Genomic DNA, 17,960 nt, shown 5'->3' with positions numbered 1-17,960 from the left:
TAACTCTTTGACCCGTTGTTCTAGGCACTGGGACACAGCCCATGAGAAGGAACAGAGCCTAAATGCCTGTACTTAGGAAGGTGATCTTTTAGTGGATATTACAAGCCAACATTTACACAAGTGTGATTGATATCTGCTCCTCTGGGGAACGTGGGATGATTTTAGGTCTCTGTGAAAGAACATTCCCCAGCCCCAAACTTAGGTTTGATATGTGTGTTTTATTTTATTTTTTGAACTTATTTTATTATGGTAAATATTAAAAGTTCATAAAATTAGAGTGAGAATAACATAAGCCCCATGTACCCACCATTGATAATGATCAGCATTTTGCCTATCTTGTTCTATTACCTTCTTTTTATCCTGGAGTGTTTTAAATAATAACACTCTTTAATTTTAATGGTTAATATATACTGTGCATAAGAACAAAATATAACTAGCACACCAAACCTATAATTTCACAGTATTATTGTCCAGGGTAAAACCAAACTACGAATTTAAGTTTTAAACTGCTACACAGATATGGCAAAGTTCAAGAAAGGAGTACACAAATGATGAAAGTTTATGAATTATTGTTATGGGCAATAGGAGATTGGGAGGAGGTAGTAGACATTCCCCTTCATCTTCCCTCTATTAGTGAAGTTAGCATAGTTAGTAGAGATTCCTTCTCCAACAGAAAATGCTAAGTACCATACCCAGCACTTAACACGCAACTACAAAGTAGAAGATATTATTCTTTTTGGAAGGCATCTTTGATTTCAGAATATCGATAGAGGCTAACATTTATGAAGCCCTTACTGTGTTCTGACACTGTGGTGGAACATTTACATCCATGATGTCATTTCATCCTCACAGTCACACTATGAGTAGATGTTATTATTCCTATTTTAAGAATTTTAAAAATTGAGGCTCAGAGAAATTAAGTAACTTGACTGAAGTCCTGGAGCTAATAAGTGGTGGATCTCGGCTTTGAATTCAAGCCCAGCTTACTGCAAAACCCATGCTGTTTTTCCACTGTGCCCCCCAGGAGCCAGGGCCCACCTGCAGACCACCAGCCACCCGCAGGCAGTTAGGGAAAGAACTCTACGTGCGGAATTCCAAGGCCTCGTACCTGACTCTTCCCTTTGCTAAGGCTTCAGTATTTTACTTCATGTTTTCTGAGCTTCTGTTTCTCATGCATAAGATGGGGGTAATAATGCTAATTACCCAATGTGCAAGTACAAAATGAAATCACTTCTATGGAAATACGTCAGTGTAAGCGCAGAATAAAGGTTTGTACCATATTCACGGGCTCATGAGCAGGCTCTGCTGATTTGGGCAATACCCTTCCCCCTTCGGGTGTTGGTGTCCTCAGTGGTGAAGACCTCCGTAACCTTAGGGTCCTTCCAAGGATAACTTTCTGAAACCGTATTCTGATTAGACCACAATAAATAATGCTGATAGTGTTAACAGAAATAAAGTCCCTTCGTGTTATTTTATTTATAAAATTTTATTTAAAATTGTTTATAATTTTCTTAGTCTGGATTCTTCAGAAAACAGAACCTCACAATGCTATGTGCTCCCACTTTATTAAAAGAGTGCAATTCCAAGGAGCAGATACGAGGGAACCAGGGAATAAAGCAGTAAAAGAGAGAAAAATCTGAGCAAGCATAACTGAGCTGCTTGCCTCCAGTGCAAATGGTTGCTCTCTCTTGTAGGACCCTCTTCTGAGATGCTGCATCCCAGGAAAGTCCATCTGGGGTGAAAAAAAAGAGAGAGAAAGAACTTATTCTAGCAGTTTCCATCCATCTCCCGTTAGGCAACATCTTGACCATGAGGAATTAACTCCCCTGCAATTATGGGTTGTGCCATTGATTGGGACTCTGAGGCAGGTCCCTTCCATCTCACACCTTGTTGTTAACAGGGACGCCTAGGGTGGAGGTGAGAGGCCTATGACCTGGGCATGAGCTGGGCTCTGGGAGGGTGCACCTGGGCCAAGTGGTTAGAGGCAAGAGACAGATGAGGCTGAGGGGGCATTTATGTCCAGCCTGCTTCGAACCTTAGAGACTCTGAGGGATTTTGCATCTATAATAATGATGAAAGAAAAAATTATTCACAGAAATAGGAAAAATGTAGCTCAGTTTCTTTAGCCTTAAAAGGGAGGATAATAATTGTATTTACCCATAGGGTAATTGGAAAGAAAGAAGTAAATTAATATTTATGAGACATTTAGAATATGTAAGTGTTATAAAAAGACCGCTGTATAAATATTTGCTTAAAAAAATACTAGCCACTTTAGCTTACATTGTGTCTAGTTTCCTAGCTGCTCTGACAAATACCACACAACGTGTTGGCTTAAATGATGGGATTTATTGGCTCACACTTTCAGAGGCTAGAAGGCTTTCTTCCTCCACGGAGTGGGTAGCATTCTAGTTGGCTGACAATCCTTAGATTTCTTGACTTTCCTGTCATATGGTGACGTACTCTCTTTTCTCTTCCCAGTTCCATTGACTTCGGCTTCTGTCTCCTCGCTGTGGCTCTCTCTCAATGACTGACTTTCATTCTGCTTAGAAAGGCTTCCTATAATCCAAAGTAAAACTCAACATCATTCAGTTGGGTAACACCTTAGCCAAAATAATATCTTCAAGAAATCCTATTTATAATAGGTTCTAACCCACAGGAATGTGGATCAAGACCAAGAACATATGTTTTTTGAATGTATGTAATTCAACCTGTCATACATGGTTTTGACACTTATGCATTAAATTTACCTCTAAGTTTTCTAGCAGTTAAGGGGAAAAAAAGGATAATATGGCAGGTTTCATGATATATTTTATCAGATCAAAATTAGCCTTAAATAAAGCTAATAATTTACCTGGCACTAAAGCCTTAGAATTAATCCCAAGAGATATAAAAAGCAGAATAAACAAGGTTTTCAAAAATGGGTTAAGCAAGAAAAGTAGAAGAGTTCCTCATATGATTTGTTGTTTCACTAATATATCAGTGGATAAAACTATTTCTTCTAGAAGCTAAGATAATGAGGTTCAGATTTTTAACTTTCTCTTATGTTGCTCAGAACCAGTTGTTCTCAATTAGGAATGATTTTGCCCCCCAGAGGACATTAGGCCTTATCTGGTGACATTTTTGGTTGTCACTACAAGGAGGTGGTGCTATTGGCATCCAGTGGATAGAGGTGGGGGAAATTGCTAATAAGTCCATGGGACATATCTATACTAATATATATATATATGTGTTTATATACAGTTTATCTGAAATTTAACTCGGAATCCTGCATTTTAATTTGCTAATTCTAGCAACCCTAGCTGCTCTTCTTCCTACAGTGCACAGGACAGCCCTCCACAGCTAAGATAGTGTGAATAGTGCTGAAGTTTAGAACCCCTGCCTGAAATGAAGGAAAGAGCTTAGCAAACTTTCCTAGAGAAATGGAGGGATAGCAGGATGTGAAAATATCTTCCCCTTGGTCAGTTTTGATGATGATTAGATAGCTGACAATTAATTTCAGCTCCATACCTCTATAAATTAGTCTAGCTTATTTATATCTGTGATGTGATGGAAGCAAGGATGCTGTCTCCAACAAACAGGTGACAAAATGGGCCTTCTTTAGGAAGCATCTTGAAAATACCTCATTGCTCTTTAAATGTCTCTGTTAGTACCAATAACCTGACACTTACCACTGTCTTTCTAGTCTTGGAGAGATTTATTGTGTATGCCATCAGCTAATCCAGAAATATTTACCAAGACTGATGCTGAATAAGGCAATGTGTAAAATAAAAAGAGGCATAAAATAGAGCCTGCAATCCCAAAGGGTTAGGACAGTCGAGCATGTCAAGTCTCTCCTGTTACTTTTACTGGGGTTTGGTGTATGCTCAGGGGACCTGAATCTCTGGACTGTCCATGTGACAGCCAGACCCTGAGCCTCAACAGACCTGCAACTCCTACCCTCTGGTTTATTGGACTTACTCCAGTCAGCTAACAGGCAGGTGAAGAAGGTCAACTACCACACCAGGGAGCCAAGAGTGCCTACAACTGCAAGCAGGAGAATTGCATCCATCATCCATGTGGAATCTAAGCCCCCTCTCAATATAAAGGTGGAGTGGACATAACCATCCCAGGGTCCACAGAATGGAGGAATAAAGTATGGATTAGAGTGGACTTACTGATATTCTATTCTGGAACTATTGTGATTAGTAATGGAAGAAAATGTAGTATTGATGTGGAGAAAGTGGCCATGGTAGCTGCTGAGGATAGGGAGAGGAAAGAAGAGATATGATGTGGGGGCATTTTCAGGACTTGGAGTTGTCCTGGGTGGTCCTACAAGAACAGTTGCTGGACATTGTATGTCCTCCCATGGCCCACTGGGTGGTCTGGGGGGGAGTGTAAACAATATAAACCACTATCCATGTAGTGCAGCAGTGCTCAAAAATGTATTCACCAAATGCAACGAATGTGTCACAATGATGAAAGAGGTTGTTGAGGTGGGAGGAGTGTGGTGAGAGGCGTGGGGGCTATATGAGGACCTCATTTTTAAAAATGTAACATTACAAAAAAAAAGACAAAAAAATAGCAAGAAAGAAAAAAAATAGAGCTTGCAGTACTCAGCTTACATTTTAGTTGCAGAGATAATACAAGAGAAAGATACTCTAGGTAGGTACTCTAAATTCTACCAGAAGAGGGACCCATTTCTTGACTGGGCTGTGGGAGGCATGATGGTTGAGCTCCAGGGAAACTTGGCTGTTTCCAAAGAGGGAGCCTCAGCAGGCACTGGGCCCAGGAATAAGACAGTGGAAGCCACCTAGTGGGAAGCACCACTGATGGGGGAGCATTTGAATCCCTTTTCCTCCTCCTTAGCTCATTTACTTCTCTGTCTGCCTGTTGCAAAGGCCCATATCATACTGCTTTCTGTGGCTTCATCAGACACTTTTTTTTTTAAGGAGGCACTGGAACTGAACGTGGGACCTCTATATGCTCAACCACTTGAGCTACATCCACTCCCCATCAGCTACTCTTTTATGTAATAGGGACCAAATAATTCCTTTTGTGATAGACATCATAGAAGAAATGTTCTCTAAGTGTAACTGTAAAAGGCCACAGTTTAACATCCCCCATGAAAATATTGACAGGGTAACCCTCACTCCCACCTGCTTCCTATGCCTGAAGTGAAATAAGTAGGGGTTATGGATGCCATCAGTTATCATTCAGCAGATATGATTTGCCATTCAGCAAACTATAGAGTTTACATTATTAACTGTGAAATGATGTAGTAGAATGGAGAAATCAGCTGCCCCTCAGCTAAATGACTTAAAAGAGTGGAGACCACCCTCTAACCCATGAGGTTGCCTACATACCTTTCTTATTCTTAATTCATATCAATCTTTTTTGGACTTCCATTAACCATTCCTTAGCTATGGGAAGATGGCTCCTACATTTCTGACTTCATGTCACAGGAAAGAAACCTAAAGGAAGAGTCAGGCTTTGAATGATGTACAAGAAGTGTTCACACCTGTGACCCTGACTCACCCAGTATGAACCCAACTACACTTCGTGTCCTCTGCTTAGAAAAGGCAGGGCATTTTGTTGTACATTTCTGAAAGCTTGCCATAAAAAAAAACAGCTAAAAATAACCACGTTTTTGTGATTGAAGTGTTGGCTTCAATTTTCTGAAAAATGTACCTCCATGGTATACTTCCTTTTCCATCAGGGTTGGGAAACAAAATGCCACTGTACTTTTATATGCTGCAATTCCCAAATGCACAGATTATTTTTCACTGGTTTCATTTTGAGCTGGAGGACTCTTGATAACGTGGTTATATTTGAAAAAATAAAATTTTTATTTTGGAATAATTTTAGATTTATAGAAAAGCTGTGAAAGTAGAACAGAGTTCTTGTACACACTTTATCCAGTTTCACTTATTGCTAATATCTTACATAACTAAGGTACATTTTCACAACTAAGAAACTAATGTTGGTACATTACTATTAACTAAACTCCAGAATTATTGGGGTTTTATTAGCTTTTCCATTAAATTCCTTCCTATTCCACATTCCAGTCCAGAGTGCTATATTGCATTTAATTGTCATGTTTTCCACATCCCCTCTGATTGTGCCGGTTTCTCATTTTCCCCTTGTTTTTCAGGACCTTGACAGTCTTGAGGAGTACTGGCCAGATTTCCTGGTGAATGTCCCCAGTCCGGGTTTGTCTAATGTTTTTTTTTACTTGATTAACTGGTGTACTGGTTTGAGTATTATGTGGACCCCAGAAAATCCTGTTCTTAAAGTGAACCCATTGTAGATGAGACCTTAATTAGATCACTTCAGTTAAGGACCTTTGATTAGACTGCAGAACCCAGGGTGGGTCTTAATCCTCTTACTGGAGTCCTTTATAAATGGAGGACTAAAAGCAGCAGACACACAAAGAAAAAGCCACAGAGATGGAGAGAATGGACCAGGAGCTCAAAAAGGAACCCCAGGAGCAGCCAGAAGCTGAAGCAGCAAGACCTGGAAGAGAAGCAGATGCCTCCATGTGCATTGCCATGTGAGAGAGGACTCCAGAATTGCTGGCAGCTGATCTCCTGATGACACCTTGATTTGGACATGCTCACAGCCTCAGAACTGTAAGCTTTTAACCTAAATTTCCATTATAGAAATCAACCTATTTCTGGTATATTGCTTCCAGCAGCATTTAGCAAACTAAAGCAACTGGTGTTATGAGTTTTGGGAAAGCTACCACAGAGGTTAAATGTACTTCTTGTCACCTCATATCAGGGTCTATCTTATACTCACAAGATACCACCGGTGTGCTAACCTTCATCACTCAGTTAAGGTTTATTTGCTAGGTTTCTCCATTGTAAAATTACTATTTTTCCCCTTCCCCATCTAGTCTTTGGAAGCTAGTCACTAAGTTTAGTCTCCCCAGGTGGTAAGAGGGGTAGGGAATTCTACCTCCTGGAGGGGAGAGTATCTACATTTATTATTTGGAATTCTTGTGTAAGAAAGATTTCATATTGCTATTTTAATGAAATATTTTAAACAAGTACATTGAAGTTTAGCAAATATCATTTTGCCAAATATGCTTCAGATTGCCAAATATGCTTCAGATCCTCATTAAAAAAAAATGTTACAAAATCAGTCGAAGTCTCCTTTGCACGTCTCCATATCCCATTCTTCTCCCTTCTTCCCTAACAGGTAACAACCAATCATGTCATTACATATATGTGCATATCCATAAAATGATTTTCCATACTTGAATGTTTCATTGTGCACCTGACTCTTCTCATTCTATTTTGTGTTTTTGAGATCACAGTAAGTAGCTTCCATATTACTTTACAAATTGGGTTATTTGCAGAAAAATTTCCTGTAGACAGTTAATTTACCCAATGGTGTAAAAATTCTTACAAGTTTTAGTCCTGGAAAGTGAAAGACACCTGACCTTGACATAGGATGGTGAGATGGGGGTTTGCAAAGGGGTAAGAGAGGAGGGAGAAACTATCTTACTTGGTCATCCCTACACTCTCTTTCTTCCATTATCCTTTCTCTTCTGGCTACCCCTTCTCTAACATGTCTATGTCTCTTGGCTTCCCACCTTTCTGGAAATCATTTCTCAGGAAAAGGACTTAAGCGTGAGGAAAGATACATCAGCTGTCGAGAGACAAGACTCCATAGGAGTGAGAATAACAAGCTTTCAACATCTGAGCTCCAAACTTGAATGCCATATAACTCAAACTCAATATGTCCCAAACTAATGCATCATCTTTCCCCACAAGCTACTGTCCCATCTGTGTTCCTAAGTTCAGTATCCATCCAGCTGCTCAAATCAGAAACCTGGAGACATCCTTGACTCTCACCTCTATCTCCTCCCACACTGAATCAAGGCCCTGGTCATATTACTCCTACCTCCTAAATATCTTAATTCTTCCATTTATCTCTGGCTCCATGCCATCACCTTCACCCAAGTTACAAGTTACATTAACTCAAAATTTAACCCAAATTACATTACACATGTTCAACTGGTCTCCCTGATTCCAGTCTAGCCCCTTCTAATCTATCCTCTACTCTGCAGGCTGGACAAATCAAATCTTATCACTCCCGCAGTTAAACTTCCCTACTGGCCTTTGGACAACATCTGAACTTGTAATGAAGTTTACTAGGCCTCCAAATCTCCTTTTTGCTGTGTCTTTCTAGCCTTATTTCCTACCCTCTTTCTCTCAAACTCCATTTATCAATCATGATCAACTTTTGTCGTGTTCCCAAAATACAACACGTTCACCTCTCCTCTGAGGCCTTCACACATGCTGCTTTTCCCTCTGCTCAGACTGTGTCCTCATTCAACTTGAATCAGCTATCAGTTGTTAACTTAATTTCTTCTTTCTGCAAGAGAACTCTCTGACCCCTAGACTAGGTTCCACTCTTGTCATGTACCTCCTCTACGTCCTCTATTGTGATTCTCATTATATTTTATTGTATCTTCTTGTATAGTTGTCTGCCTTCCTACCAAACTGCAAGTGTCCTGAGAGCAAGAATTAGGTGTTGTTCACCATTGTAACCCCAGCATAGCCCAATATCTGGTACATGGTAGGATTCAGTCAATATTTGTGGAATAATGGAATGAATTTCCCACTTGCCTGTATAAACTCTTCCACAACAATGGACAGTTCTCTATTTAATATAACCATCCCTCATTTTGCTCTGTCTCACTGCCTATTTATTTCATTGATGCTTGGAATTAATTGACTGGTTTGATACATTATGGCATGCTTATAGAGAGTATCAAATACATCTTTTGAATTTGAGTGGGGATCTCTGCCATCTTGAAAGAGAGAGGAGGCTGATAATTTTCAAGTGGAAATATCTTCATTTTATAATGTATTTTAATGAAGTTTGCAATGGGGGTAGAGTTAAACAAGACAATAATTAAGTAAAATTAGCTTTTTTAAAGCAAATTGGTTAGAAACCAAAGACTTTGTCAAATCAAATATAAATATAAAATAATAATATCAATATTAAGAAACCAAAGGGACCACCTGTAAGAACTGCAGAGACTACCATGGTTGTACTCTGAAAATCTTTGGGTAGGGAAGATCTTAGAGAGCCTCTCTGACTGAGGAGTCTATGCCAGAGTTTGAAAGATTTATGGAAAAGAAAATTTTATAACTGTTCTCATAACCCTTCTAGGTGTTAGAAATGTTGACTCAAGGAAACTTGAGTCTATTGATTTTATATTTAAATTCTTCATGCTGCAGGTAAAACCTAACTTCTTTAGTCTTTTTGCAGTGTCGGAGGAAACAAAAGCTTAAAGAGGTTAAATTACTTGCTCATAATTTCATGTAATAAATGATAGATTTAAGCCTAAGTCTGTCTGACTTGAAAGCCTTTCCCCACCTCCCCACCCTTTGTTCTTAAGCAATAGACTGACTACCTTGCCTGGTTAATGAGATTATTTGGTAAACAAAATAATTTTGTTCCCTAGCTAGCTTGGATTTAAGGCAATGCTCACCACTGGTCAGAAATCTGTATGACTCTAGCTCTGTCCAGGGGCCCAGGCCAGTGTGAGGTGGCTCACAGGTTGCCTTTGGAAATACAGGGGTAGAAATAGAAGACCCAACACCTCATAGCCTCAGTGTCGTTCATGAACGAACTCAGAAGTTCTGACCTTGAGCATTCCAGCTTTAGGTACAGTTTCAGATTTCATACTATCCCATAAAACCCTGACATTTGAAAAGCGCTAAAGGCTAATCTCAGCTCAAAACTAGTCACTCTAAGTCTCAGTTCTCTAGTCTGTAAAATAGGGATAATAATAGTTCCTACTCATGGTTCTAGTGAGGACCGGTGCCGTATTACATGTAAAGTGATTGGAATGGAGCCTATTAGATTGTAAGCTCTCAAAAAAAGCTTAGGGATTAATATTTTAAAATTGTTACTATTGTCGTTGTTATTGTTTTTATAACATTAAACTAAGCATTTAAACAGAGTCACAGCCAAATAAGTACTGAGTTGGTCCTTGGTGTTGGGGTTCCTAACTGTTCAGTGACTCAGCAGGTAAGAAAAAGAAGTTGCTTCAGCAGCTTCTGGTAAAACACACAAACACTTACACATGTTCCCATACACTCTGAAAATTTTGTGCTTTCCATTTAGCTTTTCCCAAAATTACATCCACTGTTTTAGAAAACCATTATATTTTCCTCATAAATTATCATTAGAATATTTTACTTACTTTATAATACTTTTTATATCAGTTCTTATATTTCTCTTTTTGATTATTCACATCCAAAGATTGCTCTTTATTAGTCTTATTCATGTCTTATTCTTAAAATTTTTGACCATTCTTCTTCAGTGTTTTCCTTTTTTTCATGTTTGCAGTTGTATTTATTTCATATTTGATTTCATCTTCTCTCTAATCTCGTATTAGCATCTACTACAGTTAATCTGTTTTTCCATTTCTTCAAACTTAAAAAAACATTTAAGTACATAAGTACTCAAACTGCACAAAATTACTTTCTCATTATAAAAACAGCCAGAAATGGCAATTATTATAAGCACTTATTATAAGCTTTATTAGCTTCAAAATATTGAATGCCTGCTTAACTTTATAATTGTAGAAAATATGTTTTGTTTTTAAATATGTAACAAGTAAAGCTCAGAATGCATGAAGTGTCATTACTTACCTGGCCTCTGCTATTGTCCAGAGTTCATTAATTAACAGGCATGGATTTTACAAGTTCACTAGACGTTTGCACATTCATTAGCTGAGGGGATTATATGAGCCAGGAGGATACATGACTATGTTCTCTATTGTTGCCTTAGTCCACAGAACCAAGCTGATGGGGTTCCTCTTCCCCTGCATACATAGACACAAACACATGCCTTCGACTCTCCTTCAGAGACTTTATCCTTGAAGAACACACTTGATGTTCACCTTGATCAGGTTCCAACCCTACATAAAGGTTGGGGAAGGGTTAGAATTTCACTGACTTGCCCAGGTCTGCAGGCCCCGCCCATGCCAGCAATGTATTTGTGGATGTGTGTACTTGCTTGAGTGGGTTACGTTAGAACTACCCTAAAGGGAGTTTGTTAAGAAGAAAAAGAATGTGTTTTAGTTCTTTCTAGCAACTTGGATGCTGGTAAATGTAAGACCATTGTCATTTGTATCCTTATCCTGAAAGGATAATCCTGCCCTGGCAAATGACATTGTGACACTGCAGATGGACTCATGCCAACATAGAGAAGTTATTGAGAGGTCAAGGCCCTGATTTAGGAAGATTTAAAGGTACTTATTAACAGGAATACACCCTAATTAGGTACACCTGCTCAGGGCTAGCTGCCCACCTGGATGGTTCTGAGTGTCCACACAGGGAGGCGACAGGGGCATACCCTCACTGCATGTAAACACTCCACCTCTTCCAAGTTCTTTCTCTGGCTGCTTGTTAACAGGAAGAAGCCTAACTAATGCTGATACATCCTAAGATTCGAGATTAGGAAAATAGGATTATCAGAAAGTCAAAAATTTTCTAAAAGATTAAAGGTCCTGCATGAACTGATGTCGAACTTGTGGGATTTTTGCTTTGGAAATTGAGGTGAAAAGAGTCTGATTTCCAAGGGCTATCTATGACTAAGTAAACACTCTGCTCTGTGTCTAAACAGCGGGTGGAAACAGCTGTTTTATGTAAATTCATCTGGAACGATCACAGTAGCAGCAGCAGAACCAGGTTGATGTCAGGACCTGGACCAGGGCCTAGGGTAAATGTTTTCTAGGAAATGGCTGAAGAATCAGCAACATCTTCAGCATCAGGTATAGAAACAATTAGTGCAATGTCAAGGTCTACCTGAAGCAATTTGTTAAAAGCCATAAGACAGCTTATTCCATTACTGGGAAAATAGAAATATTCTTTATTTCATCACTTGATGTATGTAAGCCATAGCAGGCAAGGGGAGATTGCTAGAATCCTAAAGGCTCCCTAAGGGAATGTGCCATAATTCCCCACTCTGTGCCCAAAGAACAGGGAAACATTAGACAGCAGGCTACATAGACTCTTTAAAAGTTATGGGGAGTGGATGTAGCTCAAGCAGTTGAGCGCCTGCTTCCCACATAGGAGGCCCCGGGTTTGATCCCTGGTACCTCCCAAAACAAAAAGCGAACAAATGGAAAAAGCCAACTTGGGTGAGCAGATGTGGTTCAGTGGTTGAGCACTGGCTTCCCACATACAAGGTCCCAGGTTCAATCCCTGGCCCCAGTACCTCAACCACAGAAATATGTTATAGATTTCAAACCTCCAACTTGACTACAAATCTCTTTTTATGTATTTGTCTGGAAGTTCATTTCTTAGTCTATATAGTCATTTCCTGAGCCATTTTTAAAGTGAAACTCTAACGATACCTATATGGAATTTTTCTTTGTCTCTTCCCATCTACTGAAAATCATGGACTCAGATCCCTGACTTGGAAATGGAAAAAAGGGATATGAGAGGGAAAAATTATGATACTGATTATTAGGTTTTTGGAAAAGGGCAGATTTGCCCTAACATTCATTGTCCAAATCAGTCATGAGAATACCTTACTCCATTTGTTAGCTTTTGTTGTGTAACAAACCACCCCAAAACTTATGGCTTAAAACAAGAGCTATACAGGAACCCAACAATTTTGTGGATCAGCAGTTTGGGCTGGGCTCAGTTGGTGGTTCTTCTGGTCTTGGCTAGGCTCACTCATAAGTCTGCTGGATTGTCTGACAACTCAACTTTGTTGGCTTGTCACTGGTCCACATGGTCTCCTCATCTTCTAGCAGGCTAGCCCAGATTTTTTTCACATAGTGCTAGTCAGGGATCTGAGAGAGAGAGCAGGAGTGTTTATGGCCTCTTCTAAGCCTTGCTTGGAACTGGCACAACATCACTTCTACCACATATTGGCCAAAGCAAGTCACACAGCCAGTGCAGATTCAAGGATTAGTCTACCTCTTCATGGAAAGGACTGTAAATTGCAAAGTCACATTGTTAAAGGCATGGGTACAGGCAACAGAAGAATTGTAGTCGTTTTTTGCTGTCTACCATACCCACCAAATAAAGGGAATTTGGATCCAAATAATTTTAACACAGGTAAATTTTCCATGGAAGAAAAATGCACTGATAAATTGTACGGACTTGTATCTTATTAGAAATAGTAGTGAGCAGTCATTCTTGCTAATATTTGTGGGGAGCCGCCCGGAGCTATGTGCATTTGTGGTCTCCAGCAACATGGCGGTTTTCATAAGTACGCCTACTCCACCCCTGTGCTTCCGCCTTCTTCTTCCTCTTTCCCCAGTTTCCTGGGCAAAAAGTGTCGCGCCTGCGCAACAAGATGTTGAAGCCATGACCAGCACTGAAGACTCACAACCTATAGCAAGTGGTGTAACAGCATTTTATTGCCTTATGTGGAAGAGCCGCTTCATCAGGCTATTACCCCCTGCTAATACCCTCCCCTTAGTATATATTCTGATGCTCTACCCTCAATAAACAGAGACTTGATCAGAATCCTGTCTTGTCTCCGTTTCTCTCGCCTCTTGTCCCCCAATTCCCACTCCCTCTTTCAGGTGCCGGTTCGTTTGACCTGCGGGCTGGGTCAAATATTGACACCAGGAAAACAGGAAACCAAGAAGCAAATTCTCATATAACTTCAACCTAGCTTCCTAGATTTTATCCTCAACAACCTTCCCTTAATTCAATAACTTTGTTTTGTAATAATTTTTGTAAACCCTTGTTGCAGGTTGTGTTCTCTAGAAGGTAGACCTTGAGATGGAGTTTAGTATGAAGGATGTTTATAAAGGAGTGCCCTTGGGATCAAAAGTGTAGAAGAAAAAGGATAGGAAACAGAGGGGAAGTTGAGCAGCGCTGCAGGCCCAAGCCTCGGTTGACCCCTTAGGGTGCTCAGGGTCTAAAATGGCCTGGAAAAGTTGTCCACATTGGGCCAGTGTGGCCGAGCCTTTATAACCAATCCATCCACCATCAGTGATTGGATGTGGGCTACCTCTGCAACCGTCATGACCTTAGGCAAGCGAGCTTTCTGCAGATGACGTAATCCCTGAAGATGCAAACAGATGAAAGCTGTTCACTGATAGCAATTCACGGTTGAAGGCCCTTCTTTCCATGTCCATCCCAATGCTATTGGAATTATGGTGAGATTTTCTCTACATCAGTAGAAGCTGATTTAGCTAAGCTTCATGGACACATAATGTGATGATATTTATTTATTTTATTGTTTTCCTCTGAGGGTTTCAAATAGCATCATTAAGGATATCTGACTCTCAGCATTGTTATCTCCATTTTGCTGCTGGAGCAGAGCAATATGTAGTGGCATAACTGAAGACTTAATCAACTGTCTTTGGAAGTCTGCTTTCATGAATATTTCAGGTCTCCTCCTTTTAAAGTTCTTTCTGAAGCAGCACTGATTCCTGCTACCCTACCTCTGGTCAACAACTTCTGGATTGACAGATGGGGACGTGGGCTCTTTGTCCTTCATCTGCCTGGATCACATGTTCCTCACATCACCAGGAGGCAGTGAATTTGGGCTAAAGAAGGACAGGGCCTAGCAGGTAAACCCATCTCTAAAGCAGTCATGGATATTAAAACCCGAGTTTAGCAAATGGATCTATTGAAACTGATTACATTGCAATCACATGTTTCCCTGGTGAATTTAGAATAGGATTTTTTTTTTTAAGATTTATTTTTACTTATTTCTCTCCCCTTCCTCCTGTCTCCCCCTTGTCTGCTCTGTGTCTATTCGCTGTGTGTTCTTCTGGGTTTGCTTGCATTCTTGTCATGCAACACCAGGAAACTAAACTGTCTTGCTTTTTTTGTTGCGCCATCTTTCTGTGTCAGCCCTCCGTGTGTGCAGTGCCACTCCTGGGTGGGCTGTGCTTTTTTCATGTGGGGCAGCTCTCCTTGTGGGGTTGCACATGGGGCACCCTACATGGGGGACTCCCCTGAGTGGCACCGTAATCCTTGCACGTGGTGGCACTGCATGTGGGCCAGCTCACCACACAGGTCAGGAGGCCCTGGGTTATAAACCTTGGACCTTCCATTTGGTAGGTGATGCTCTATCAGTTGAACCACAAACGCTTCCCTAGAATAGGATTTAATTATAAAAATTTTTATTTATATACTTTTCAATCATCTGCTGTACTTGGAGCTAGATTAGGAAAGCTGTAATTGTACTTCCCATCTTACTGTGGGACTGCCCTTTTAAGAGCCTTAAAGTGGTCTTTGTAAGAGTTGGGCAGCTGTAATGGGAGGTAGTATTGTCCAGTGGTGAAGAGCATGAATTCTGGAACCAAGCAGACTTGCCTTGGAATTCTGACTTTGATGCTTTCTGGATATGTCTTCAGCAAGTCTGTCTGCCTCACCAAATTGCAGTTTCCTCATCTATGCATTGGGGTCACAATAGCTGCTGCCTTCTAGAAGTACTGTGAGGATGCAGTGAGGTGACGCCTGCAAAAAGCCTGGCACAGGCCCTGGAATCATAAATATTAGCTCCTCTTATTTAGGATTATGGTGAGGCATTTGATCTTTGCCCTCTGTTATATCCCCATAAGCAGATGCACCTCATTATGGTCAACTTAGTCTGCCAATTCTTAATTTTTCTGGTTCAGGAGATCTGAAGCAATAGGTAGTAAGCAGATATGAAAGAATACAGAAAAGAAACTTTTTTTTTTTAATTTCCGAAATATATATTAATCTTCAAGATAGAAAGATAGCTTAACCTGGCTAATTTCTAGGGCAATTACATTTAAAATGAGCCCTGGGAAAGACTTCATGGGAATATCTACTGGTTTTAAATCAGAACCAGTAATGGTGGTTTGTGTCTGAGATCAGACCAAAGGGAACAGGGGGAGACAGGAGCTCCTTAGTGCTGGCCAACGCGGGAGTGACTCACTGGGGTTCAGGAACGTGGGAGAAAATGGCAGCAGCAGGAAAGAAGCAGAGCCCAGGGCCAAGGTTTGCAGGCATGCGGGAAGCACACGAAGCCACAAGCCAGTGGCCAGCCGGCAGTGACTGACTGAAATGGGGAGATCATCGAGAAGTGACCACAGGCCTCCTTCCACACCATTCGCTATGACTTTAAGCAGCATCTATGGACATTTCCAGTGAAGATGAGCTTCAGGTTGGCAACGGAGACATGGTTTTTTAATAATCTCATATTCCAAAGTTTAAGTAGATTTATAGAAGACCTAACAGAGTTGTAGTCCTATCATGTTAACATTATTAATGAGAAACAGACAAAAGTGCACTGGTGGGACAACCAGCAAGATGGTGTCGGAGTAAGGAGCCCCTAGAGTCAGCTCCTGCTACAGGGCAGTTAGCAAACACCCAGAACTCTCTGGAGCTAGCTGCAGCACCTGTTTGAGGGCTTCACGAGGCCAGAAAGGCATCCTGCAACACCCCTGAAGGAATGGAAGGAGGATACTGCCCATCTGTAGAGAAGACTTGAAAGTAGAGCACTCCACACCACGGAGGCCAGTGACCATCCTCCACCAGAGGCACAAGTCGCCTTGGGAGCTGTTCCACACCTGGAATTGAAATCTCCACTTCCCAAAACAGGGGAGGAAGAGACAGTTGGGCACCATCTTCAGCTACTGATGAGTAAATTCAGCAGGCTAAAATATAATCCTGAGAACAGCTAAAGTTTGAGCCTGTCCAATTCAGAAAGAGGCCAGGACCTGCCATCTTAACTCCGTGCCTGGCACAAGGGGAAGTGGGGCCAATAAAGGTCCCAGTGCTGGTGGGGACTGGCTTCTTTCCATCCAGGTCAGATTGCAGCCATAGCATATGCCCCAGTGCCATCTCCAGCAGGGAGGAAGCTGCGGGGACCTGTGCCACCCTCTCTGGGAAATTGCCAACCAAGCCACGGAGGCCAGTGATTGTCCTGCTCTGGTTGCACAAGCCACCCCAGGAACTGTTCTGCTATTGAAATTGGAAGTTCCATTACCCAAAAACAGGGGAGGAGGAGATGGTTGGCTCCCAATTTTAGCTACAGATTGGTAGATTTGGATGGCTAAGGAATAACCCAAGGAAGAGCTGGGTTGAGAATCTGTCCAAGTTGGAAAGGAAAGAGGCCAGTGGCCACCATTTTGACTCCACCCCCAGCCTGAGGGGAACCCTGGCTGACCAAATATCACAGTGACAGTAGGAACTGGTTTCTTTCACCCAGATCAGCCTGTAGCCATATCCTAGGCTTCAGCCCTACTTCTGTCAGGGGGGAGGCTGGCTAGCTCTGCACCAACCTATCCAGGTAACGTTGGGTACCTTTGACTGCCACAAACTGAATAATCTGAAGTCTGTCGGGGCAACTGTGGTCATCTTGGGCCCTCACTGCATAGATTGCTGCCCACACCTGCAGCTCCATCCCCGCTCCATGCAAGGGAGAAAGAGGTGTGAAGCTTCATCAGTCTCTCTGGGCAACCACAGTCTAGGCCTGCACGACTTGGATTATTCCACACAATTGTGACTTTGTCCCTAACTCTGGGAAAGGAGAAAGTTGGGAGAAGCTTCATCAGTCCCTGGGACAATGAGGGCAGCTTGAACCTCCACAGTTTATAGCACCAATTACATCCTTGGCTCCTACTGCACAACCAGCAAGGGAAAAAGGGAGGAAACCCTAAACTAAAGAGAAAAACTGCACCCAGAATAAATACTCTAATGAGGCAGATACCAAGACACCAACAAATAATTACAATCCACACCAAGAAACAGGAAGCTATGGCCCAGTTAAAGCAACAGGATAAGCCTCCAGATGACATAAAGGAGTTGAGACAACTAATCATAGATGTTCAAACAAATCTCCCTAATAAATTCAATGAGATGGCTAAAGAGATTAAGGATATTAAGAAGACATTAGATGAGCACAAAGAAGAAATTGAAAGCATGCATAGAAAAATAGCAGATCTTATAGGAATGAAAGGTGCAATAAATGAAATTTTAAAAACATTGGAATCATATAATAGCAGA

The 17,960-nt window shown here is 41.1% G+C and overlaps 1 long non-coding RNA gene across 3 annotated transcripts in view; it reads left to right on the top strand.

The window, feature by feature from the left end:
* The window catches only part of LOC105746980 (uncharacterized), a 95,147-nt gene that overhangs the window by 43,381 nt on the left and 33,806 nt on the right, over positions 1 to 17,960 (top strand). The window contains exons 5-6 of one of the 3 annotated variants that reach the window (XR_009180883.2): positions 6,131 to 6,608; positions 7,180 to 8,908. The exons of 1 other annotated variant lie outside the window; for it this stretch is intronic. This is a non-coding gene — a long non-coding RNA (uncharacterized lncRNA). Of the gene's footprint in view, positions 1 to 6,130; positions 7,002 to 7,179; positions 8,909 to 17,960 lie in introns of those variants that run through there. One more of the 3 variants, XR_001119177.4, reaches the window with a different exon arrangement.

Source organism: Dasypus novemcinctus, chromosome 2, assembly GCF_030445035.2.
Source record: "Dasypus novemcinctus isolate mDasNov1 chromosome 2, mDasNov1.1.hap2, whole genome shotgun sequence".
Taxonomy (NCBI): domain Eukaryota; kingdom Metazoa; phylum Chordata; class Mammalia; order Cingulata; family Dasypodidae; genus Dasypus; species Dasypus novemcinctus.
The sequence above is the reverse complement of the archived record's forward strand: the minus strand, read 5'-3'. Positions and strand labels throughout refer to the sequence as shown.